At 36.2% G+C, this 26,311-nt stretch overlaps 1 long non-coding RNA gene across 1 annotated transcript in view; it reads left to right on the top strand.

The window, feature by feature from the left end:
• Positions 1–26,311, top strand: part of LOC307182158 — a 329,662-nt gene that overhangs the window by 205,773 nt on the left and 97,578 nt on the right. The gene's annotated exons all lie outside the window — the stretch shown is intronic.

Raw genomic sequence — 26,311 nt, forward strand, 5'->3', positions numbered from 1 at the left:
TAATATATATGATGAGGCATTAAAGGGGTAAAAATTTAGTACCAGTGATATCTTACATAAGAGGAAACTACAGTATACCTATCACTCATATTCACTCTACTCAAATAAAAGAAGGGAAATCTAACTTGATGATACTTTAAAATTATGTGTGACAAGTTCAAACAGATAGTGTATGAGCTTGAAAGTAGAAGGATGGATCAAATTCCTGATTTCCATTCTAGACAAATATTTGAGCCAAACAGCTAATATGGACATCTGATTACCAAATTCACGCTAGTTTACCTGTTTTAATTTATAGTCCCATCAGCAGGGTATGAGAGTACCTGTCCCACTTAATTCTTGCTAATCATAATAATATTTGTAAACTTTATTTCTTGAAAGGTGATAAAAATTAACATGAAGAGAGAAAAATTGAATTGTTATGTTGAATTGTTTAATTTTTTGAATCTGAATATTATTTTCCTGTGTGTTTATCCTTTTCTGAATGTGTATGTATTATACATCTCATTTGTCTATTGAGGTTTGGTTATCTTCCAACTGGTTTTCATGAGATTTATTATACTATATATACCTGTCTGGCTCAAATAGACTGGTTAATAGTGTTGCTTTTTAACCATTTACTCAAAGAACTTGGGGGCAGTTTGCACCAATTTAACAGCACTGTTTTTAATAGCAGTGAGATTTGTGAATTGCACCTGGTCCTTCTAAGACTCCCAGAGGGCTTTGTCTTTAGGGCTGGTTACATAAAAACAATATGCTGAGGTGACCAGCAGACTACAGCAACTCCGTCTTAGTTCCAAAAAGTTTCATGGCCAAAATACTGGTTCCTGATTTGAGAAAGAAGAATATCTGGTACAGACCCTATGGAGGTAAGGCAATTGGGGAATCACACAAGATCTGTTCATACTCCTTGCTGTGAGGCAGCCCTTGGTTGTGATTCATGTTTCAACTAATGCTGTTGCTATACTGTATTTTTCTGCAGTGAACTGTGGATTTGTAAACATTTTTATCTATGGCTCTATGAATCTTGATTGGAAATTGAACCTTGTACAGCTGCCACAATTAGTACAGATTATTTAAGAATTCAATTTTTATATGTCAAAATTGTTTATATTTTTATTTGTGATTTCTTTCCTAGACATTAACCTGATATAATTAAAAGAGTAACACCCTCCCTGCTGCTTTACACCTGCCTTTAAGGTGTTGATTTACTTAAGGATTATACATACATTGCCTATTTTCAGGTGACTAATGATGAGAAAATAGTGCCTCTTCTGGAAATTTACTTAGCCTAAGGTACCTCACTTTAATTACTTTGAACAGAGTTAATTATGAAAATATGCCTCTGAGTAGCTAAATTTCAGGTACTAACAGATATTTCCAAAAGGGATCTTATTTCTTATAATTTATGTGATATTCCGATAGCTAGAAGATAAGACACAATGGTGTGAAGTGTTTTCTCCAAGAGTTCAATGGCAAAAATAAAGAATATGGAGCAGTCAAGAACATATTTTTTAAGAAATGGCAAATGATGATGGTAACTATCATGTATTCAGAGATCTCTTTGTTCCAGACCCTACATAAGCATTGTCTCAATTAATACTCCAGGTTAAATTATGGCGTAGTATTCACACATTGTAGGTGAAAAGTAATGGTATAGAAAGGCTACATAACTGCCACAATTTCCCCCAGATAGGAGAAGGTATACCACCAATTCAAAAACTATGATTCCCGGAGCTTAACTCTTAGGTATTCTCCATTCAATATGTGCTTACTATGCTCCAAGTATTCTTCTAATGCTATTGCAGTTACTGAAAAAAATCACTCACTGAATTTTCCTAATAACCCAATGGGGTAAGATATTATTATCCCATTTTACGATTAACTAAATTTCACACTTTCAGAAAGTGGAGGAACTGAGATTCAAATGTAGACAGCTCCAGAGTCTCATCTCCTGAGTGTTAAGCTATGTTGCCTCCCATAGGCTTTACTGACCACAAAATGATAATTTTCTTTATTGAACATTCTCTGTATACTTGGCACAGTGCTAAAAGCTTGTGTGCCACATATTGAGAACAGTAAAAAAAATAATAATAACTCTTTATTGGTGTTTTTTAAGGGAGGGAAGAGAAACAAATTACAGTTAATGCTCCTGTATAAGAATGTGTGTTCCCTGGTTCTTTCCTACAACTCTTGTCCTTCTAGTGATTTGATATGCTGAAAGAGAAAAATTTATAACCATAATTATAGTATACATGAGAATGTTATAAGTGCTCAAAATGGTTATGGAGGATAAAGGGGACAGTGATTAATTCAATTTTTGAAGAGTAGGGAGTGGAAATGCTGTATAAATACTTTTAATCTGGGCCTTGAAGGAGAAGCAAGAGTTGTCTCTGTTTTACTGTGAGGTAATATTTGATCCAAACCACAGAGATCAGAAATTACAGATAATGGTGAGCAACCTGGTATAGTTGAACTTTGTACTGTTGAGCACTTATGTGTGAGAAGAAGGGGCAAGGATGTAATAACTTAAAGCAAAGGAACAAATGTTTTTTTTGTTTTTTTTTTTTTTGCGGTACGTGGGCCTCTCACTGTTGTGGTCTCTCCCATGGCGGAGCACAGGCTCCGGTCGCGCAGGCCCAGCGGCCATGGCTCACGGGCCCAGCCGCTCCGCGGCATGTGAGATCCTCCCGGACAGGGGCATGAACCCGTGTCCGCTGCATCGGTAGGCGGACTCTCAACCACTGCGCCACCAGGGAAGCCCGGAACAAATGTTTTAATAATTTCAGTTGGGTAGACTTATTAGGTGTTTTAAATATATCATCCAATTTATTCTGACAACTCTGTGAGACAGATTTTAGGGTTTTTATTTTACTGATGAAGAAACTGAGCCATGAAGAAGTTACATTTCCTGTCCAACATGACACAATTTTAACAGACAGATTCAGGTTTCAAAAATAAGCCTCTTTCCAAAGGACACACACTTCTGACTATGTAATAATGCCTACTCTGATTATGGAGGAAGGTAGATAGTTTGAACCTCCATATGTAATAACATATATATATCTATAAAGAAGGATATAAATTAAGACGAGTTTCTCAGTTAATCATTCAGACAAGAAAAAAATTGATTTAATTTTTTCAGTTCTAAAATCAAGCACAATAGATCACTTTAAACATATCATTGAAAAAAAAAACACTCATAGCATGAGCTGCACGCAGCAACATTCTCTTCAAAAATAAATTCATGGTAGTCAGTGCCAGGTTTGATGATAAAAACATACCATCCTCTAAATACAAGGATAAAAGCACTCTCCTGAATTGAATTGTGTTGTATACTTAAGTTATATATTTTCATTGATCTAGTCAACTTGTTACTATCTTATGTCTTTTTAAAAAATGGCATAAATTTTCATGATGCTAATTCAGATCAACCCTTGAGAAAAAGCACATACCTGTAAATAAAATAGAATGCATCTTATATTTTGCACTTTAAGTCCTTATTTTTCTTTTTTTAAAAAAGTAGTGATTAAGTATCAGTAAAGATCGAGCTTTGTGTACATCTTCACATGGATGTATTTCAAAAGAAATGCAAATGATATGAAGTTTTATTTTATTGTATTCCATTTTTTCAGTTAGTGTTATTTGGATGGAAAACAAGAAAAAGTATAATGGCCTTTGTGCTATTTGGTTGACATTGTATCACTTCTTGCATTTGAATTTGATTTTTCCTTTTGAAGAACCACTATTCATACCACATTGGTCCACATAATTTTGAGTGATGCTCACTCCACCTTCTAGATTCCTGAGGTGGCCTCATAACTTAGACTTTCTCAGAGCCCCCTTTCACTCTTGTTTAGGTTGCAAATTACTTTTCTTTCTCTAATGATATCTTTCCAGGACATTCTTTGGTTTTATCTGGAGACATATTTTCTGTCCATCTGAAATGTAGATCATGACAGAACAATGGAGCTGTAGCCATATTTCTTAATGATGACTTGTATAGAGATGCCTAGAAAATGAAGTCAACACAGAGAAGGTCATCACCAAGAGAAAGAGAAAATCTGTACCATACTCAGTAGTTTGGGGCCCTGAGTCCATCCATGTCTGGAACTTTTCATGGATGAGTGAACAAATGTCTTTCTTTTTTTCTTTTATTTTCTCCCTCCCTCCCTACATTCCTTCCTTCCTTCTTCCCTATTAATCATTTCTTTCTTTTTTCAAATATAAGCTACTTTAAGATGAGGTGTCTATCAATATCAAAGAATTCTTATTACTAAAGGAAGTGACATTTAAAAAAATTAAAGTTTATGTACTGGCAGATTACTGCTTTGCTAACATACGGAAGGCAGCTTAATAATGGCAAGTGACCATGACACTTCTGGGATCTCACTTTCAGGCACAAACCTCAGGCGATTCAGTTTCAAACATCTTTTGACTATAGGTGTGTTCACTCAAAATACAAATTACCAAAAGAGGACTTGAATAATTTAGCTTGTGACACATTAAGACTATTGCTTGGTGTAGAGGTTACCCAAATTTGGGTTTAGTCATCTCCTCCCATATGGTTTAATGTATGACAGTGCCAAAGGAAAGAAGGGCTGTACCCAGAGAAGTTGGAAAATGATGTTCTGTAGGAAATAAATGCCCAGTCAAATGTATAAACATATGTACCAAATTGCCATAATAAATAAGAGAAGGATGATATTTCAAAATGAACTATTTATATTTATAATATATAACCACAGATTAATAACTGGTTTAGAAAAAGTCTATATTTTACCTGTGGAAAGATTTAAGGATGGATAATTCATTCAAATTATTCTAATTAGATATCTTCTAAAAACAGAAACTTGGCTAAAGTAATATATAAAACAAATGTGGGAAAATCGGTTTCACAGCCAGAAACTACTAAGTGATTAAGAGAATGAATGGGTACATAAGATTTCAATTTCCCGCAATATCACAGATTAGAAACACTGAATAAACTTCCTATTGAAAACAACTAAAAACATAGGATAAAATATTTAAATACTTAGTATTTCGAATCTAATGCCCAGATGACAAAAAGTAGCAAATCTTTAGAGGCCAAAAATAAAGTGGAGGCTGAGAGGTGTGAAGACAGACAAATACTAAATCTGGTTCTTGATCTGACATTATGCTCTGAACCCTAATGTGCTTAGGCTTTTGCTTTAAATATTTCAGAGGACACTGGAGCCGAATTAAAGGTTAAGGCTTACCCAAGGCAGCAAGTCAAAGAGCATCCAAGATAAACTTGGGATGCCAAAGGGCTTTATCCACATTATAAAGATGAATGGAAAATAAACTTTAACCTCTAAGCCTGTGCTCATGAGGGTTTAGCATGGAAATATATGAAATTTTACTGTCAAAAACCTTCAAGCAAACAGTTTATTTTAGAGGAGTGACATCTCTAAGACAGTGAAGTAGGAGACCCCAACCTCTGTGCCTCCACGGAGATACCCCAACCTCTGTGCCTCCACGGAGATCAACAATTAAATAGCTATCCACAGAAAATCAAATCGCTCAGAGAGAGCTCAGGAGTGCACTTAAGAAACTTCAGCAACACAGTGGAACAAAAACTTTGAGAATAACTACACAAAATGGAAAGGAAGAAGAGTTTCATTTTGCCTGCATCATCCAATCCTCTAGGCCAGAATTGTTCAGTGCCAAGACGGAACTCTCCAGCTAGAAAGAGTTCCCCTCACTGGCAAGTGGAGAGCAGGGTGAATAACCAGCTTCCCCAACTTTTCAGGGCCGTGCACAATGGACCTACTTTAGCTTCATCCCATCCAAAGACCAGCAAAGCTGAGATGTATAGAAATGGCTAGGAACAAGCAGGAAGAGCAGGGACTACCAATATCAGCTATGGAGCATGAGCAGCCATCGTTCCCAGTCCTCTTCAGAGGACTATCTGCTTTCACCACTGAAGAACCAATGGCCATCACAGCTGCCACCAACCCCCTGCAGATTTCACTGGTTTTGCCCCACAGGTATTCATGTTGTCAGATGCCAGTCAATTGAGTTCCTCTCCATTTCCTCAGCCCCTGTCCTGCCCCCACAAGAATAGGGGATCCATACCCACATCTATACTAGACCTCTGTGGCTGGGTGAGTGCAGTACACTAGCCTAGAACACCACGACTGAACCCCACTGCTGGGAGTGTGCTTGGGACTAACCCATCTAGCTGTGTACTTGCACACCACTAGGCTGAGTCTCTTTACTGCCCTCCACTGCTGGACAGCCATCCTGCTGCCACAGTAGTACATGCCAACAGCCAAGTCCTCAGCAGCTGCCAGTGTGCTCACAGTTGGCCCAGGCACTTGCTTCTGGCCCTGACCCCCACCACTACATATGTGTTTGCAACTGACCCCTGCCACTACACCAGTACCTACAGTTGGCCCCCGCAGCACAGTGTGTGCACATCACCTACTCTGGCCATCACGGCTACATGCCTTGGTCCCTAGCTACTGAAACTGGGGGCACTGCTGAGGAACCCAACTGCCTTGCAGCCAGTAAGGACCTCCTGCAGTGCTTGTCAAGGTCCATGCAGTTGTCAATGTGATGAGTCTCAGTGGCCTGAGCCAATGAGACATTACATTCCCCTAGGGCCCAGAGCTGCCATACAGTCCTGCACTTGGCACACTACACAGGTAGACCTGGGGTCATAGCATGTCCCACCTGTTGGTGAAGAGGAGACTGCTTCTTTACATGTGCAGATACCTATGTAAGGCTATAGGGATCAGGAAGAATCAAACATGACTCCATCAAAGAAACACAGTAAACTAATAGTAACTGACTCCAAAGAAATGGAGATACATGAATTGCTCAACAAAGAATTTAAAAATAATTGTTGTAAACATGCTCAGACATCAAGAACACTGATAAAAATTTAACAAAATGAGGAAAAAATACAGGAACAAAATAAGAAGTTCAACAAAGAGATAGAAAACATAACTTAACCAAGGAAGTGAAAGATCTATACACCATAAACTATAGGGTGTTGATGAAAGAAATTGAAGAAGATACAAGTAAATGGAAAGATATACTATATTAATGGATCAGAGAGTTAATATTGCTAAAATGCCCATACTACCCAAAGCCATCTATAGATTTAATGTAATCCCTATCAAAATTTCAATGGCATTATTCACTAAATAGGAAAAAACCCTAAAATTTGTATAGAAACACAAGACTGAATAGCCAAAGCAATCGTGAGAAAGAACAAAGATAGAAGCAGCACACTTCCTGATTACAAACTATATTACAAGGCTATAGTAACCAGAACAGTATAGTATTGGCATAAAAATAGACACATGGACCAATGGAACAGAATTGAGAGCCCAGAAACAAACCAATGCATATATGGTAAACTATGGTAAAATATGTGACAAGGAGCCAATGCGGAAATATAGTCACATCTATAAATTATACTATAAATGATGTTCACATGCAATAAAATGAAATTGGACCCCTATCTTACACCATTCACAAAAAATTAGCTTGAAACAAAGACTTAATTGTAACACCTGAAACCATAAACTCCTAGGAGAAAACTTAGGGGCAGAAGCTCTTTGACATCAGTTCTGGAAATGATTTTTTGGATATGAAACCAAAGCACAAGCATCAAAAGCAAAAATCCAGAGAGGAGTACGTCAAATTAAAAAGCTTCTGAACAGCAAAATACACAATCAACAAAATTAAAAGGCAGTCTACATAATGGGAGAAAATATTTGTAAGCCATATATCTAGTAAGGGGTTAATGTCCTAAATATATAAGGATCTCATAGGACTCATGAGCATAAAAAAAAAAATCTGATTAAAAAATGAATAGAGGACTTGTTATTTCTCCAGAGAAGACATGTAAAGGTTAATAAGTACATCAAAATGTACCCAACATCAGTAAGTCCTCAGAGAAATGTAAATCAAAACCACAATGATATATCACCATTAAAATGGCTACCATGAAAAAAATAATAGATAACAATTGTTGGTGAGAATGTGGAGAAAAGTGAACACTGGCGCACTGTCGCTGGGAGTATAATTCGTAAATTTCCACTATGGAAATCAGTATGGAGTTTCCTCAAAAATTAAAAATAGAACTAGCATATAATCCAACAGTTCATTTCTGGGTATATATCCAAAGCAAAGAAAATCACTATCTCAGATAACTGTACCCCCAAGTTCATTGCAGCACCATTCACAATAGCAAAGACATGGAAACAACCTAAGTGTCCATTTATATATGAATGGGTAAAGAAAATGTGATATATATTAGAATAAATATATTATATATTAGAAATGTATAATAAAGTATTATTTAGCCATCAAAAAGTAGGAAGTTGTGCCATTTGCAACACATGCATGGACTTTGAGGGTGTTATACTAAGTGAAATAAGTCAGAGAGAAATGAATACCATATGATCTCACTTATATGTGGAATCTAAAACTATGGAGTTCATCTTTTTAAAATTAATTAATTAATTTTTTAAATACATATGGTTGATTTACAACATCATGTTAGTTTCAGGTGTACAGCACAATGATTCAGGTATATATATTCTTTTTCAGATTCTTTTCCCTTATAGGTTATTACAAATATTGAATACAGTTACCTATGTTATACAGTAGGTCCTTTTTGTTATCTATTTTATATATAGTAGTGTATATATAAAATATATAATATAGTACATATTAATCCCGTCCCCCAAAGGAAGGGACAGAGAAAGGAAGAAAGGGAGGAAGGGAGGAAGTGGGGGAGGGAGGAAGGAAGGAAAGAAGGAAGGAAGGAAGGAAAGGGAGGAAATAGAGGAGGAGGAGAGAGGAAGAGAGGGAGGGAAGAAAGAAAGAAGCAATGCAGAAATAAGGAGATGAGTCAGCAGTTTCAACAGACAGCCAGGTCATCAGATTTGGGTGTAAAATAAGTATGAAGAAATAAATGTGGGGATGAAAATGTGAGTAAGGAAATACAAGTAGATTTGTAAAAGTACAAAAGTAAATCTCAGGAAATATGTTAATTGTTAAATTAAAACCTCTTATATTAGGGGGAAAAATAAATATAAAGTACCCATAATACATACAAAATATAAAGAAATAGTGACTACTGTCTGTCCTTCATATCCCTATCCAAGGGCTCAGCACTGTCAAAACAGAGGCCCTGGAGGGCCGACTGTCCTACACCATTTTATACAAGGGACTAGAGCATCTGTGAATTTTGTTATCCATGGGGTTCTGGACCAATCCCCTGTGGATACTGAAGGAAAACTGTATAATGTTAAGAAACATAAACTAGAATAAGAAGTTTTAGAATGAGAATGACTAGCCTGGATGGATGGATGGATGGATGGATAGATAGATAATAGATAGATATATGTAGATATGTCCAGATATAAGAAAGAGAATGTGACAGGCATATTCAGAAGACAGTGACTGAAAATTCACTGATGAACACCAATAAATAATTTTAAAACAGTTCATACATACTTATAAAATTGAAAATCACTAAAAATAAACAAATCATAAATGCTAATAGAAAAAGAAAAATGATTTCCTTTAAGTCAGTGACAGAGTGACAACTGAGAACTCCTTAGTAAATTGGAAGCCAGATAATAATGACAACATGAAGAATATTACGAATTTTCTTTTGCATGCTTGTAATAACAAGTGACTCAATTGAAAATGATTCAACATTTTCAAATTTATTCTTTCCCTTAGCAATTTCTGTAGGCATATAGTATGGTTATTTTTTAAATTAATTCTTAAAACTATATAAGGCTAATTTTGTGTTTTATATAATGTTATTAACTGATTTATGGAATTTAGGTTACAACTAAACTTTAGTTCTTTCTAGATTCAAGAGTTTGTGAAAAGGCAAAATGTACAGCCCTGGTTATATGTACTGCTCTCTGTACAAATAGCAAGACAAGCAAGCTATAATTTATTTCAATTATTTTATTTATATTATCAGTATTTTATTATGCCTCATAAAACTTTCTTATAATTCTATTTATAGTTGACGTAAAATAAACATTTACCAAGTACCTACCCCTTTCTAGGTCCTTTATAGGGAGAAGTGCTTTTTGATATCTGAAAAAAAAAATTGATACTGGGGGGAAAAAGAGATGTAGTCAGATAAGTATTTCAATAAAATAATAGTGTTGGATATTTTGGATGGAAGAAATGGAAACTCTTCCTTAAAAATATAAGCTATGATTTGAAGGAATTGTACATGCAGACTTTCTAGACAGAAGTATCAAACACATACTAAGAAGGTAACTTGAAAGAGCATGGAATTTTGGGAAAGTGAATTATTTTTATATAATTAGGATTGAGTTCCAAGTGGAAAATGTGGCAAGAGACTAATTAAAGTGGCCTATAGTTTTCAGATCATGAAGGACACTCTAAGGTATGAAAGAGATATTGGTATTTAGTCTGAGTGAAAAAGAGCAGTATATAATGGATTTTGAAATAAAAATGACAGGATTAAAAATTTGTCTTTTACATCTATTACACCTGAAGCAATATGAAAGACAGTAGGTTCATCTGCAAGTATTTTCTCCCATTCTGAGGGTTGTCTTTTCACATTATGATTTCCTTTGCTGTACAAAAGCTTTTAAGTTTAATTAGGCCCCATTTGTTTATTTTTGTTTTTATTTTCATTATTCTAAGAGGTGGGTCAAAAAAGATCTTGCTGTGGTTTATATCAAAGAGTGTTTTTCCTATGTTTTCCTCTAAGAGCTTTATAGTATCTGGTCTTACATTTCGGTCTTTAATCCATTTAGAGTTAATTTTTGTGTATGGGGTTAGGGAGTGTTCTAATTTCATTCTTTTACATGTAAGCTGTCCAGTTTTCCCAGCACCACTTATTGAAAAGGCTGTCTTTTCTCCATTGTATGTTTTTGCCTCCTTTGTCATAAATTAGGGGACCATATGTGTGTGGGTTTATCTCTGGGCTTTCTATCCTGTCCCATTGAACTATATTTCTATTTTTGTGCCACTACCATACTGTCTTGATTACTGTAGCTTTGTAGTATAGTTTGAAGTTGGGGAGCCTTATTCCTCCTGCTCCATTTCTTTCTCAAGGTTGCTTTGGTTATTCATGGTCTTTTGTGTTTCCATACAAATTGTAAAATTTTTTGTTCTAATTCTGTGAAGAATGCCATCGATAATTTGATAAGGATTGCATTGAATCTGTAGATTGCTTTGGGTGGTATAGTCATTTTCACAATATTGATTCTTCTAATCCAAGAACATGGTATATTTCTCCATCTGTTTATGTCATCTTTGATTCTTTCATTAGTGTTTTATAGTCTTCTGAGTACAGGTCTTTTGCATCCTTAGGTAGGTTCTCCAAAATATACAAACTGCTCATGGAACTCAACATCAAAAAAAAACAAATAACCCAATTAAAAAATGGGCAGAAGACCTAAATAGACATTTCACCAAAGAAGACATACAGATGGTCAAGAGGCACATGAAAATCTGCTCAACATCATTAATTATTAGAGAAATGCAAGTCAAAACTACAGTGAGGTACACTTCACACCAGTCAAAATGGCCATCATCAAACAATCTACAAACAATAAATGCTGGAGAGGGTGTGGGGAAAAGGGAACCCTCTTGCACTGTTGGTGGGAATGTAAATTGATACAGCCACTGTGCAGAACAGTATGGAGGTTCCTTAAAAAAATAAATAATAGAACTACTGTATGACCCAGCAATCCCACTGCTGGGCATATACCCTGAGAAAACCATAATTCAAAAGGACATATGTACCCCAATGTTCAATGTAGCACTATTTACAATCGCCAGGACATGGAAACAACCTAAATGTTCAATGACAGATGAATGAATAAAGATGTGGTACATATATACAGTGGAATATTAGTGGGTCCTTTGTAGAGATGTGGATGAACCCAGACTCTCATACAGAGTGAAGTAAGCCAGAAAAAGGAAAGCAAATATCATATATTAACATATATGTGGAGTCTAGAAAGATGGAAAAGAAGAACCTATTTGCAGGGCAGGAATAGAGATGTAGACATAGAGAATGGACCTGTGGACACCGTGGGGGAAGGGGAGGGTGGGACAAATTCGGAGATTAGGTTGGACACATATACACTACCATGCATAAAATAGATAGCTAGTGGGAACAAACTATAAAGCACAGGAAGCTCAGCTCAGTGCTCTGTGATGACCTAGATGGGTGGGATGGGGTTGTGGTAGGAGGGAGGTCCAAGAGGGAGGGGATATAGGTATACATATAGCTGATTCACTTCACTGTACAGCACAAACTAAGACAACATTGTAAAGCAATTATACTCCAATTAAAAAAATCAAAAATGAAACACATCAGGGAAAGGATACCACTTAGAAACATGTTACAAAAATCCAGGAGGAAATTAAAGAGATATAGATTAATATACTTTCTATTTATAGATGCCCATTTTAATCTGATAACTTTAAAATAATTTCCAGTATGCAAAGTTTTATTTCGTTCATTAAAAACATTGCTTTACAGTAGGTCCCCTACATACAAATGAGTTCTGTTTCGAGAGCACATTCATAAATCCAATTTGTTCGTAAGTCCAACAAAGTTAGGCCTATGTACCCAACTAACACAATCGGCTATATAGTACTGTACTGTAATAGGTTTATAATAGTTTTCACACAAATAATACATAAAAACAAATACAAAAAATAAAACATTTTTAATCTTACAGTACAGTACCTTGAAAAGTACAGTAGTACAGTACATCATCTGGCATACAGGGGCTGGCTTTGAGTGAACAGGCAAGAAGAGTTACTGACTGGAGGAGGGAGAGGAGGTGGGAGATGGTAGAGCTGAAGGATCATCAGCAATAGGAGATGGAGGGCAAGCTGCAATCTCACTCACGCCTGATGGTGATGGCACAGTTTCTGATTCCTTGCTGGATTCAATTCTATCTACCCTCTTGAAGAAACAATCCAGTTATGCCTGGGTAGTAGCTCTTCTTTTTCTCATCATAGATGACGTGGTAGCACTGGATTGCATTCTGAATGGCTGCTGCAACCTTTGTGTACCATTCTACATTTGGGTCCTGTGCCTCAAAAACTAACAGTGCCTCCTCAAATGAAGAAAATCCTCTTGCCATTTCTTGTGCTGTGAATCTCTTCAGTTACTTCTTCCTCTTGTCTCTCTTCATCCTTTCTCTGGGCCTCCAGTTCAATCCAGGCTTCACTAGTAAACTCACGTTGCGTAACAAGGAGTTCAATGCAGTTGTCCTCTTGCACATCTATGTCCAGCTTCTCGCTGAGTGTTGCTAAGTTGCTGAAGACCTCTTTGGACTCCTCATCCACCTTCTCAAATCCACGTAGATCTTGAAAAAACTGCAGGCAAAGATTCTTCCAAAGCCCATTCATGGTAATGACCCTAACCTCACACCAAGCAAAGTCAGTGTTTTTTATGGCCTTGTAGATGTTATAGTCCTTCCAAAATTGTTGCAAGGTTATTCCTGATTCATCACTCACCTTTACTGTCTTTACAAAAAGTGTGACATAAATAGTGTTTCTTGAAAGTTGCTGTAACTCTGTGGTCCATAGGTTGGATGAGCAACATAGTATAGTATTCGGGGGCAGATACACTACTTTGATGTTGGGATGAAAGTGGTCCATGAATGGGGGGGTGACCCAGAACATTGTTGAGCAGCAAAAGAATGTTGAACTGGGCATCCTTCTCCAAGCAATATTTCTCTACCTCCAGGATAAAGTGGTGGAAAAACCAGTCCTGGAAAGTGGCCTGTGTAACCGAGGCTTTGGGGTTACTCTTCCACACAATAGGAAGAGAGCCCTTGGCTGTGTTTTTATGGGCTCTTGGGTTCTCTGAATGATAAACTAAGAGAGGCTTCTGCTTCATATCACCAGAAGCATTGCCACCAAACAACAGAGTTAGCCTGTCCTTCGCTGCTTTATAGCCTGGCATCAGCTTTTCCTCCTTACTGATGTAACTTCGGTCTCGCATCCTCTTCCAGTACAGTTGTGTCTCATCCACATTAAAAACCTGCTTGGGTAAATACATGCCTTCATCAATAATTTCTCAAAGCGGTTCAGGAAATTCCCCAGCAGCTACCGTATCTGCACTCACTGACTCCCCACTTACTTTTACATAGTGAAGGTTGGCTCTAGCCTTTAATCAATGAAACCAGCCATGGCTGGCATTAAAAGGTGTGCCCTCTGATTCTTCGCCGTGTTTCTTCTTCAGGTCTTCCTAAAGGTTTTTAGCTTTCTCTTGAATCAGCATTAAGCTGAGTGGGACTCGATGCTGAGGCTGATCCCGCATCCACACACTGAGAAGTTTCTCCGTCTCCTCCATCACTTTTCCACACTTCTTCAATATTATTGTCGATATCCTTGGCACAGCAGACTTCACGTGTTCCATGATCTTGTCCTCTTTCTTTAGAAGTGTGCCAGTGGTTGAATGATTCATGTTGTAAGAACAAGTGATGTCTACCATCTTTTCATCTCTCTCCACTTTCTTAATTATTTTCACTTTTGTTTCCATCGTTATTGCTTGGTGCTTCTTAGCAGTACCAGCTACATCACCACAGCTTTTACTCTTGCTTCCAGACATCCTGGGCTTGAAGTAAATATACTGTACTACTGTACTCTATACAGTTCTGTACAGTAAAGTACACAAAAGCACAACCACTTGTAGAGGATGTACGCACTTGACAATGCACATCACATATGTGAACTAACTGATGTGATTGAACATGTGAATGCACGCACACATCTTTGAAAGTTTGCAACTTGAAGGTTTGTATGTAGGGGACTTACTGTACATGATTTCCTCTTTAGATCCACTAACTCTTGTCCGTTCTATTACTCTTTGTTTCTGTATATTCATGGTCTTTTGACCAGTTTTTGTTTGGTCCCATTTTTAATCTCCACTTATTTATATTATCTTTGTGTTTGGTTACAATTTTATTTAATATCCTAGCTTTTCATTTTATAACACTTTAAGAAATGCCTTTTCCCTGAGTACTCACACTCCATACATAGCTAAATCGAACAAATGGATTACTTTGGACTACTCTGTTGCACATCAGGCTCTCTGAACTCCATGGACTGAGTTCATCATTCATTCATTTGATGTTTCTGCATCAAAGAAGAAGGATCCTACAGTGATGAAGAAATGAGAGAATTGGGGGTTATAATTGAGGCATGCCTTGTAAGGCCATAAGGATGCAGGAGTTAGGGAGAGGGAAATGCAGGTGATTCCTCATCCTCTAACTTTGGTCACTTGGATGATGTTGATTTCACACTCTGAAACAGAAAATGTCGAATACAGATGGAGGGTGTTGAAATCTGCCTTTGATCTGATAATTTCAAGATACATAGCAGGTGATATAGAGGTCAAGATATAATTCAGATTTCAGTAACAATGGTCTAGGAATCCTCAAAATATAGTTAGTAGTTGAAGTCACTGAAATGAGATTTCTTAGGATGTATATGAGTGAAAATGGAAGAAAGGTACACAAAGGGAAGGAATAGGAGAGAAGAGGACAAGAGTAAAGAACACAGCTTGAGAAGAGAGAGAAAGAGAATTTTTTAAAAAGTAGAAGAGAACTGATACTGCTGCCAAAAAACTCAGCCTCTGTTCACCAGTGCCAAATAGAAACTTGGAGACAGAGCTCTGGAGGAGTAGAAAGGAGTAGCTTTATTACTTTGCCAGGCAAAGAGGGGAACAGGGGGCTAATGCTCTCAAGACTGTGCCCCCTTTCCTGGGAAGCTGCAAGGGGTCTTATAGTTTCAGGGTGGAAAATAGGGCTGTAGATAAGGATCAGGGCTGATGTAGTCTTGCATTCTTCTTTCCTTCTGGAGACATTGAGATCATTAGGCCTGGCATCAGGTGGTTCCCGAATAGGTTCTGGTGGTCCTCAAGGTTGTCATTCTGTGACCTTCTTTTAGGAATGAAGAATGCTCACAAAGGAAAGGAGAGTTAGGGAGTGTTGTCTTGGAGAAGGAAACATCAGGTGCATAGTACAACCTTAGCTAGAGGGCAATCATTTTCACAGGGAAATTAAGCAAGAAAGAGCGGGAGAAAAGAAAGAAAATCAGTAGGAGACCAGTTGCGTGGGCGGAAAGAATAAGGGCTGAATAAGGGCTAACATAATGGGGATGCCCCAACTAGTTTCTGCTACAGCAGTACCATGAACAGAATCCTGAAGTTAACCGCTTTTAAGAGGATAGAGAAACCTATGAACTTTATATACATATTTGCAACAAAATTCATGTCTATTCACAAGCATTTACCACTGCAGGAAAAAAAAAAAAAAAAAAAAAACAGAGCAGGGTGGGTGGGGGTGGCAGGAGAGCCAGTGGGTTAAAAAGATTGGTGCCAGAGAAGGAAAGAAAATGTTTCAAAAAGAAGCATCATGTACACCGCTCTAGAAACATCACATCATAAAGTACTGAAAGTCATTTACTTCATTCCACAACTAGGATATCATAGTGTTCTTGACCAAATAAAAAAAAAAAGTTATTTTTTAATAACAGAGGTAAATAGATTTCAGTTCATTGAGAATAGAGACAGTGAATATCTTGAGTATGAACACTTCTCTCAAGGAGGTAAAAATATAAGGGGAAGGAATGAGAAATAGCAGAATTAAAGAAGGACTTATGTCCAAGAGGTTTTTGTTTGGCTATTTGTGCTTTTTAAAAAATTTTTGAGAAGGAAGACAATGGAACAATTTTACAAGATGAATAATATCGATCTGTAGAGATATTTGATGGAATATTTTCACTTGTCTTAAGTATGTGATTTAAATACACTTTCTTGGAACATTAAAGGAAATTAAAATTCAGCATTTTTGTTTGTGTAAACTACGTAATTAGTTCCCCTCTTACTCCATCCTCCATGGGTTAACGGGAATTAAAGTAGATAAAAAACTTTAAATTATTTGAAGTTTAAGTAAATAATTACAAATTTGCTATGAATGAGCTGTTACAAATTAGAACACAGATACTGCTAAATTTAAGAAGCTATTTCCTCTCCAGGGAGCAGGTCATAGGCTTCTACACAGAATTTTCAGTCTTAGATCCTGCTGCCTTATATTGACAGCATAGAAGCCCAGTGGTGGGAAAAGAGGAGGGTTCTTGTGTTAAGAAATCATTTAAGACACGCAAGTTAACTGGCTTTTGATTTGAGGCATGGGGACTAATATGGTGCTCATAAAGACACAAGTAGCTAAATACAATAATAAATACTAAAGATAGCACTTTATTAATTCAAAAGTACATGTACATTTAATAGAAAAGAGCCTGGTATATACACGAGATTCAATATTATTTAATGAAATAATTTTAGAATCATAAAGATAAACTGAGTTTCTCTTTTTCTATTCAATGTAAAATGATGATTTAATGTCTCAATGTAAATCAGAGTAATTGGAGAATAGATTTAGTTGATTGGATGACATAGTCTATGCCAACCTCAGCTTATATTGTTTCTTTTTTGTCTGATATTGTTTTTTGCTTTTTTAAAAAAAAATTAAGGCTTTTTTGTGGAGGGTCGGGGAGAAGTTTAAGGTTCACAGCAATATTAGGAGACAGTTCAGGGATTTCCTATATCTGGAAGGAAGAAATTTTCTTTTACCCATATAGGTTTTTCTGGCTGGTCTAAGAATTACATTGACATGAGACAGATTAACAGGAGAAAATGAAACAAAAATTTAATATACATACATGGGAGAGACGCAGGAAAACTGAGTAACCAAGATGGCCAAAGCCCTCACCTTAAACATCATCTTCAGCTAAAGACAAAAAAGGATGTTGGGGGCTTCCCTGGTGGCGCAGTGGTTGAGAGTCCACCTGCCAATGCAGGGGACACGGTTTGTGCCCCGGTCCGGGAGAATCCCCCATGCCGCGGAGCAGCTGGGCCCGTGAGCCATGGCCGCTGAGCCTGCGCGTCCGGAGCCTGTGCTCCGCAACAGGAGAGGGCACAACAGTGAGAGGCCCGTGTACCGCAAAAAAAAAAAAAAAAAAAAAAAAAAAAGGGATGTTGGGGGTAATGGTTTGGGACTTCAAAGGGGAGGAAAAAATTCACCTGGAGATGGAAAAGCAAATGTTTGGTAAACAAATGTCTGTTGGACCTTTCAGAGACAATCAGGCACAGAGTGAACTCTGATCTCTAGGCACTGCCTACTCTCTCCCACCACATCTAGCCCATATTCTTTGCAGATATCTCTGGTGATAGCCCTTTATCTAAATTATTTAAGGAGCTAAGAGCGGGATAACATGAAAGAATTCTTGAGCCTTCTGTTTCTTAATAAAAATCAACCTGAATTAATCCTCATACCAGTGAGACATTTGGGGGTGGCAAATTTTGTTTCCTTACACCTACATACCTCCTGCCCCACAGATGCCTAGCATCCCACATTATCGAAGTCCCTCGCCAGAGTAGTATATTTGTTATAGTTGATGAACCTACATGGACACATCGTAATTACCCAAAGTCCATAGTTTATACTAGGGTTTACTCTTGGTGTTGTGTAGTCTGTGGGTTTGGACAAATGAATAGTGATTTGTGTCCATTATGATGGTATCATACTGAGTATTTTCACTGCTCTAAAAATCCTCTGTGCTCTGTTATTCATTCCCTGCCACCCCACCACCACACACACCAAACACAAACCTCTGGCAGTCACTGGATGTTTTTATTATCTCTATTACTTTGCTTTTTTTTCTGATATTTTTATTCCAGAGCAGATAGCATCATCCCTGTAAAATGAATATTTAATGGTTTTGTGGACTAATATGGTTCAGATCCAAGGTTCAAAATCCAAGATTCTTTCCCTTGGAGTGTTAAAAGTAAGTAGACCTATTGGTAATATAGAATTGACCCCCATTCCTTAATAAAAGAAACATACAGTCTAATAAATAAAATTCTATGCCAATAGAAGCAGTTCTAAGCTTGGGCCTATAGGAATGAATGCAATTCTCTTCTAAATACAAATTTCCAGCATTGTTTGAATCAACCTTGTTGTTGATCCTGAATTCCTCCATAGTTGCATTTCCTCCATAGTTACACAGCTTTGTTTTACTTAACTGAATAATTGTGGCATTGAGGATGATGATATTTTTAGGGAAAAAGATCAGTAAAATATGAACTTAACAGTGTGGCAACTTAACCTGTCATTTATAAAGAAGAAGAAACCTATTCATTTTGCATGGGAAAAGATAGTTATCACATAATGGAGTTTTTCAAGTAAATATGCAAAATGCCATTCACTACCACCATTGGGGTTTGGTTTTCAAATATGAACATAAACATATGCATAAATATTTAAGGATTACATACTTTGTGCAATATACTTAGTGAGGTATCTTAATGAGAGAATATTTTGCATAAAATATATATAGGAGTAAATGCTTCTTCAATTACTTAAGTGTTTTATTTATTTTCGGGGGGGTAAGACAGGTAATTTATAAACTTGAATAGTTAAATAGAATCAGAGACAGAAAGAATTAAAATAATACTGAAGTCCATAATCACTACAGGCATCCAGAGAAGGGAATGATTACTTTAAGAAATAGGTTTTCAAAGTGTGTGGCATATATTCACTATAATATTGAGCCACTATCGCATGAACATTCAAAGTGTACCTACTGCCATAGGAATATACAAATGGTCATACATACTTTATAAAAAAGTAAGTACAAAATGTTTAGTACAATATTCTATACATTAAAAATATAGAAACAAACTATTAGGTTAGAATATTTTATGAAATTAAAACTTAAATAAAGCAAACAACAAAATTTAGTTGAGGCAGTTCAACAAGCAACATTTCTATCGGAAATGATTGAAATATTCATTACTGGGCAATATATAAAGGCTAGCTTCTGAGAGTAAAATTCTTTGATTTCAGATTTTATTCTTGGTATCATGTAACTAATTAGCTAAATGCCTTGCAGTTGAAAAGCAACTGTTAAAAGCCAGATAGAGACCACTGTAGTTTCAGTAGTTCTTTTGAGTTTCTGAAAATTTCTTCCTCCTAAAGGTCATCATTGATACATAGTTCTAAATTGATACTGCTGGTCAAACACAGAAATATGACCTCACAGTCAAATGTAACAGACTTTATTTGTTTATCTAAATAGTCATTGCATACTGACATGTCTTGGTTTTAAAAAAATTTTTAAGTCATTAAATGAGCTGAATGGGACAACTAGAAACAAAGTATTTGACCCAGTTTAATTTTCTTTTAATATACATGTTTCAACAAGATTTTTCAACAGAATGTGACAGATTCAGTTTTTCTATCACCAGCAGGTGCTGTGCTCAAAAGCTTAAACAGTTATGGTAGTTTAAGTGGAAATAACTGAATTAATTCAAGTGAAATGAAGGATAATTTCAGTTTCTAGCTGTTAACCTCATTGTATTTCTAGCAAAAACAATATGGTCCCCCCTTTTAAAAATTTTAGTGGGAATTTGGGTAACCTTTATTAAATATGTATTATTGCCACTTACCTAAACACATTTATTAAAAAAAGAAGATGCTAAAATAGGACTCACTTTTTGTAAAGTAGGGGTATGAAGATAAGAAACTATGTGGTGGTAATAAAAATAATGCAGTATTTACTTAAAATTTGAAATATGAACTTTTAGGTATAAGACACTAAAGGAGGCTCACTTGTTTTTTTTTCTCAAATGGGCTGAATTGCATTTGAGGTCAGTCAGTATGTAGCTTTATGAATATCACACAACTCTGATTTTCGAGGGAGTTTTGTCTCTAAAAATAGAAAATATAAACTGTAGACTATAATTGTTAGGTAACAAGTGTGAGAGTGAACTAAAGTTCACATGACTGAAAATACAGAATATGCAAAAACATTTAGTAAACTAAAGCAATGACCATTTTAATATGGATTTTAACATTTAATTTTTGGAACTACATTTGAATGGCAAAATCAATCCGTGTTATTCTACATTTATTGATATTAAGCATTAGTTTTGATTAGTAAAGCTAGATTTACTTTAGTCAAGAAAATGAGTTGTGCCAGGCAGTAGAGGGATCAAATTTTATTTCCAGTGGATACAGATTGGAGGACTTAGTGAAAATAATAAAGTGTTTCCTGTTTTACCTTCTTGGTTTAAAGATACTCTTAGAACAGTAAACCAAATAGCGTAAGCCTTTGGCTTCCCTCAACAGTTTGGTTTTAAGTTAGAATCATTTTCTGAAAACAGTCAGTGTCATGAAAGACGGGTGAGGTCAAAATATTGTGTTAAATTTCTCTCTGGGTAAATTTCCCTCTGCTGCTATTACATTATTCGATATCTTAAAAAATCATATTCTCTGGTATTTAATTATTGCAGCTCTTTTCTCCGTTATGAAGTAATATTCATACATTATTAAAGAAAATCTTCCGTACTCATTGACTTTCTGATGTTTATGCGATATTAGTCCTAATAAATAACACGTCATAACCAATGGTTGCATGTGTGTCAAATGCCTTTTAGAGTGTGACCTTTCTGCTCAGAATACACTAACTGACTATAATGTTAAAAATACTTTTATTCAAATGTTGTTCCTAAATCTGTGTCTTAGGGAGTAATTGTTAAAGGTTGCAGTGATGACTTTGTCCACAAATGTAACAATAAAAAGGGTTTTGATAAAGAAATATATTTAAGAAAACTAATCAGTCAAGTGGCATTTTAGGGGGAGTGCAGTACAGTATTGTTTAGAATCTATAATATTTTGAGCTCAAAAGTATGCATTATGCCATAATGTTTTATAAATCAACAATAAGTTATAATTCCTTTGAGAATGTCCTTCTAAAATGGGCCTTGTCATTTGTATTCTGGATATGAAGAAGGCAAAACTTCATAAAACTTCTACAAGTCAAAGCTTTCTCCAAGGCTATGTAGCTACTTTAATGTGTTTTTCTCCTAAATTATTATCTTGAACAAGTTAGGATTACCTAAACTTCCAAAATAAAGTCCCACATTTCTTTTATATTAGTATCTATATGTTAATGTAGGCACTCTACATAAAGTATTATATAATCAACATAAAAACTGAGCTGGATTTCTGTACTCAGTGAAATTACTGTTCCTATTAACAAAAGTTTTCATTACAAAGATACAGTCTATGCTGCATCTACATATGTAGCATTATTAGCAAAATAGCTATTCTCATTTTCTCTGATTCCTGGAAGGGCTGCAACTAATAGGTACTGTAATCTTTTACTCTAATGAATGACTCTGATATCCCCAAAGGATATTTATTAATGCCTTTCTTATTAACCAATTGATCATTCATTCTTCCATCCATCTTCCTAACATTTTTAAAGCATCACCTGTGTGCCAGGCATTGTGATATATACTTGCGGAACAGAAATAAACAGAGTTGAGATGAATTTCTTGTAATTAATTTACTGTGGTTAAAAAGCTGAGTTAAGAAGGGTGCCTACTAGGGAGAGAGTTAGTTTACTTGGAGTAAAAACTCACATAAAAGTTTAATTTTGTTAAGTAACTCCTTTTGTTTAGGGAAATATTTTTTGTCTCATCAATACAAGCTGAGGGTTCATGAACCTGAGCTGTGAGGAGATAGTAAAATGTTTAGCCAAGTTGTCTACTAAAAAGTGAACAGGCATCTAGGGATGTAATAGATCAAAAATGAGAAAAGGCAGTGACACGTGGGAAGAGGAGAGATGGCAGAACAATAGGGTCAGAGGCTGGTAGCTGGGTCGATGGATGGGGCTGAAGACTTTAAGAGTTGGAAATTTGGGGGCCATCTGAAAACTATCTTCCATAGCGTGCTGTCATATAGCATCTCCTATAGTTAGTTATACTTAAATCTCCAGCCAATAATTTATTTTCTGTAGTATTATTTGTGGCATAGGGTAGAGGAAACAAAGAGATTTCATGCTTCGAAACTGGATCAGCATTAGACCACTGCAAATAGATGGAGTATGAGAATTCACCAAAAGTTGAAAATCACAGCCAGGTGTAAATAGAAAATAGCAATCAAAAGAAAGTTCTTGACAGATAATGAGAAAGCACTTAGTTTCACAGAGGATTTATGGCAGGATTGAACCTGTCTTATCTGGAAATTAAGGAGCACCTGCCAGTCGGGCTGCACTAAGCATATTAGCATGCCTGTTTTTTTTTTTTTTTGCGGTACACGGGCGTCTCACTGTTGTGGCCTCTCCCGTTGAGGAGCACAGGCTCCGGACGCGCAGGCTCAGCGGCCATGGCTCACGGGCCCAGCCGCTCTGCGGCATGTGGGATCTTCCCGGACCGGGGCACGAACCCGTGTTCCCTGCATCGGCAGGCGGACTCTCAGCCACTGCGCCACCAGGGAAGCCCTAGTATGCCTGTTTTACTCCCATTTTTAAGTCTACAGTTAACATTTTATAAAGTCACAAGGCAAATACCTAGCTCTATCATTCTTCCTCTAGAAATACTAATTTTATCTCCTAACTCTTCCCATTTTCTTTCACTTATGTCTTTTCAAGTGTTCTAACTTATTTGAACTCTCTTATCAATTGACAAAATAATGGTTTTTCAGAATCAAGTTGAATATGTCTACTGTGAAATGCTGAGCTTCCATTTCCTTAGAGTAAATTTTACTGATACTGAGTGAAATTTTTATTGGCGCCCAGGTATCCACACTATGGACCAAAAGCCCAGTCAGAGAAGGCATCAATGTGTCCAGGAGATAACACTTTCACTGGGCTTATGCCATCCCTCCACTTGGGTCACCTCCTTTTGATTCTCTGAGCTATACAGTCCACTCATGTCACAGTGGTTGTCTGATAACTGTTTCTTTTAAACAATATTTTAGTAAACTCTGCAGGAATTACTTTATAAAGTAATACCTGAGAAAAAACTCTGTAAATGTGAAACTATAAAGACTGAAAACTTTCTACATGTGTGAGATTTTTTATGCATGAGATTCGTTTGATTTTAATTTCTTTCAGGTGAACGTTTAGCTAAGGCCATCTCTCAATTTTGAATAATTGTATATTAAGAAATAGAATCTCATTTGCAAGCTAAACAGCACCATGAACATTATAAATTTCAGAAGATATAACTGGCATTTTTTCATGTTAAAATATTTTTTTAAACTTTATCACAATAACTATTGGGATGGACCTATGTATAGTGTCATAAATATTCATGAAATTTACAGTGATTAACTAGGTAAAGCATAAACCACATTTTTATTAGAAAAACATTTTCATTTATATTCTAGGAAATACAGTAGGCACAATTTCCCCATTGTTACATATTCAGAGAGGCAGTTTTAAAGATAGGGTTTATATAATGTTTTGCTTTCTTATTTTTATACAAACACTGATAAGGTAAAGTTTATTTTTCAGGGTTATTGATCATATGATATACATTAATTTTTATTTGTCCTGACACAGCAATTTTTAAAATGCTAATAATTAGAGCAGGAGTTTTGCAACAGTTAATGAGTACTCGTAAATTTTTTTCAATGATGCTTGTTACTAATTACTGCAGAACTATATAGGTAAAAGCAGTTGTTCAATAGTATATACTCAGGAACTGTTCAACATAATACAGCTGTTCAACACATGAGAATATTATGGTATGGGATTTCAGTTTAGAAAATGTACAGTATCAAAAATTTCCATCAAAAATGGTAAGCTGTGACAAAGTGAGAGAGTGGCATGGACATATATACACTACCAAACATAAAATAGATAGCTAGTGGGAAGCAGCCGCATAGCACAGGGAGATCAGCTCGGTGCTTTGTGACCACCTAGAGGGGTGGGATAGTGAGGGTGGGAGGGAGACGCAAGAGGGAAGAGATATGGGAACATATGTATATGTATAACTAATTCACTTTGTTATAAAGCAGAAACTAACACATCATTGTAAAGCAATTATACTCCAATAAATATGTAAAAAAATTTTTTTAATGAAATAATAAAACTAAATCAAATTTAAAATATTAAATCTAAGTAAAATGTAGATTAAAATTAATTCATGTTCAATGTCAAGCAGAGTGAGCAAGGTAAACAGACTTATTCATTTAAGTAGATAATTATAATTAGATATACATTAGATCTATAATGGAAGAATTGCAGTACTACATAGGTAAAATACCTAACTTGTATATAAGAATGAAATAAAGCTTTCTGAGGAAAAATAGTTAAGGTGAGACTTGAAGGAAAGTTAGGGATTAACCTGACAAGGGTTGAGAGTGTATGGGGAGGAGGATGCAGAATCATTCAAGTACAGAACCAGTATGTATGAATAGCAAATCAAAGAGGAAAGAGAGAAGGGAAAAAGGTCAGTAATGACTGAAATAAATGAGACATAAGGCCAGAGAGTTAGACATGGAACAGACCTTGCAGCACTCTGTAAATGTTAAGTATTTTGAAACACATTTAAGGGTAATGAGAGTCTTTGAGTCTTTGACTCCATTAAGTAAGAAACTGATATAAGATTTGTCTTTTATTAAGGTCACTCTGACTGTAGAGTGAGGAATGGATTGGAGATCATTCAACCAAGGAAAGAGACACTATTGATCTGAGACAGGGGGGTGGAGAAATAGAGTTGGAAATAAGATAGCATAAGATAAAATCAGCCAGTCTTGCTGACAAATTTAATGGGGAAAGGCAGAGAAAAAAAATTGAAGAAATAACAATAATGTTCAGGTCTGTGGCTTGAACTACTAGGAAACTGTCAGTCCCATTTTAATAAGATGAAAAACAAAAGTAAAGGTATAGGTCTGAGGCCAAGAGAAGGATTTAATTATTGTTGGATATGCTGAGCTTGAAACATATTTCAGGCCTTGTGGTGGAAATATCCAATAGGGGAACTATGGGGGCTTCAAGCTCAGAAGTGGATGGACTAGAGATATGGATTTGTTGATCTTTGCAATGCTACATGTACATGGCAATTAAAGCCCTGAGAATACTTTGTGGAATTGCATAGTTAAAATCATAAGATAATTTAAAAGTGATTAAAAATTTAATAATTGTGCATTGAGTTGGTTATATCTGCTGGGCTTTAGCAAAGTGAGAGCAAAGCAGAATATCCCAAATTTAGTTTCCCTGAGAGAATTCAACTAGGAAGAACCTAGTCATATTAGGACTCTGCTCCTGGAAGTCGGTGGCAGACAATTAACAATCATTGAATATTCATGAGCACTTCCACAGTTCTCAGCCAACTTGCAGTTGGGGCCATGTGATTGGGTTCTGGCAGGGGCCCAGCTATACAATCATGAAAACACTTTCCATACGAGAGGAGTCTTTGAAAAGGTTGTAAAGA

The sequence above is a fragment of the Stenella coeruleoalba genome (genome assembly GCF_951394435.1).
Source record: "Stenella coeruleoalba genome assembly, chromosome: 2".
Lineage (NCBI taxonomy): Eukaryota > Metazoa > Chordata > Mammalia > Artiodactyla > Delphinidae > Stenella > Stenella coeruleoalba.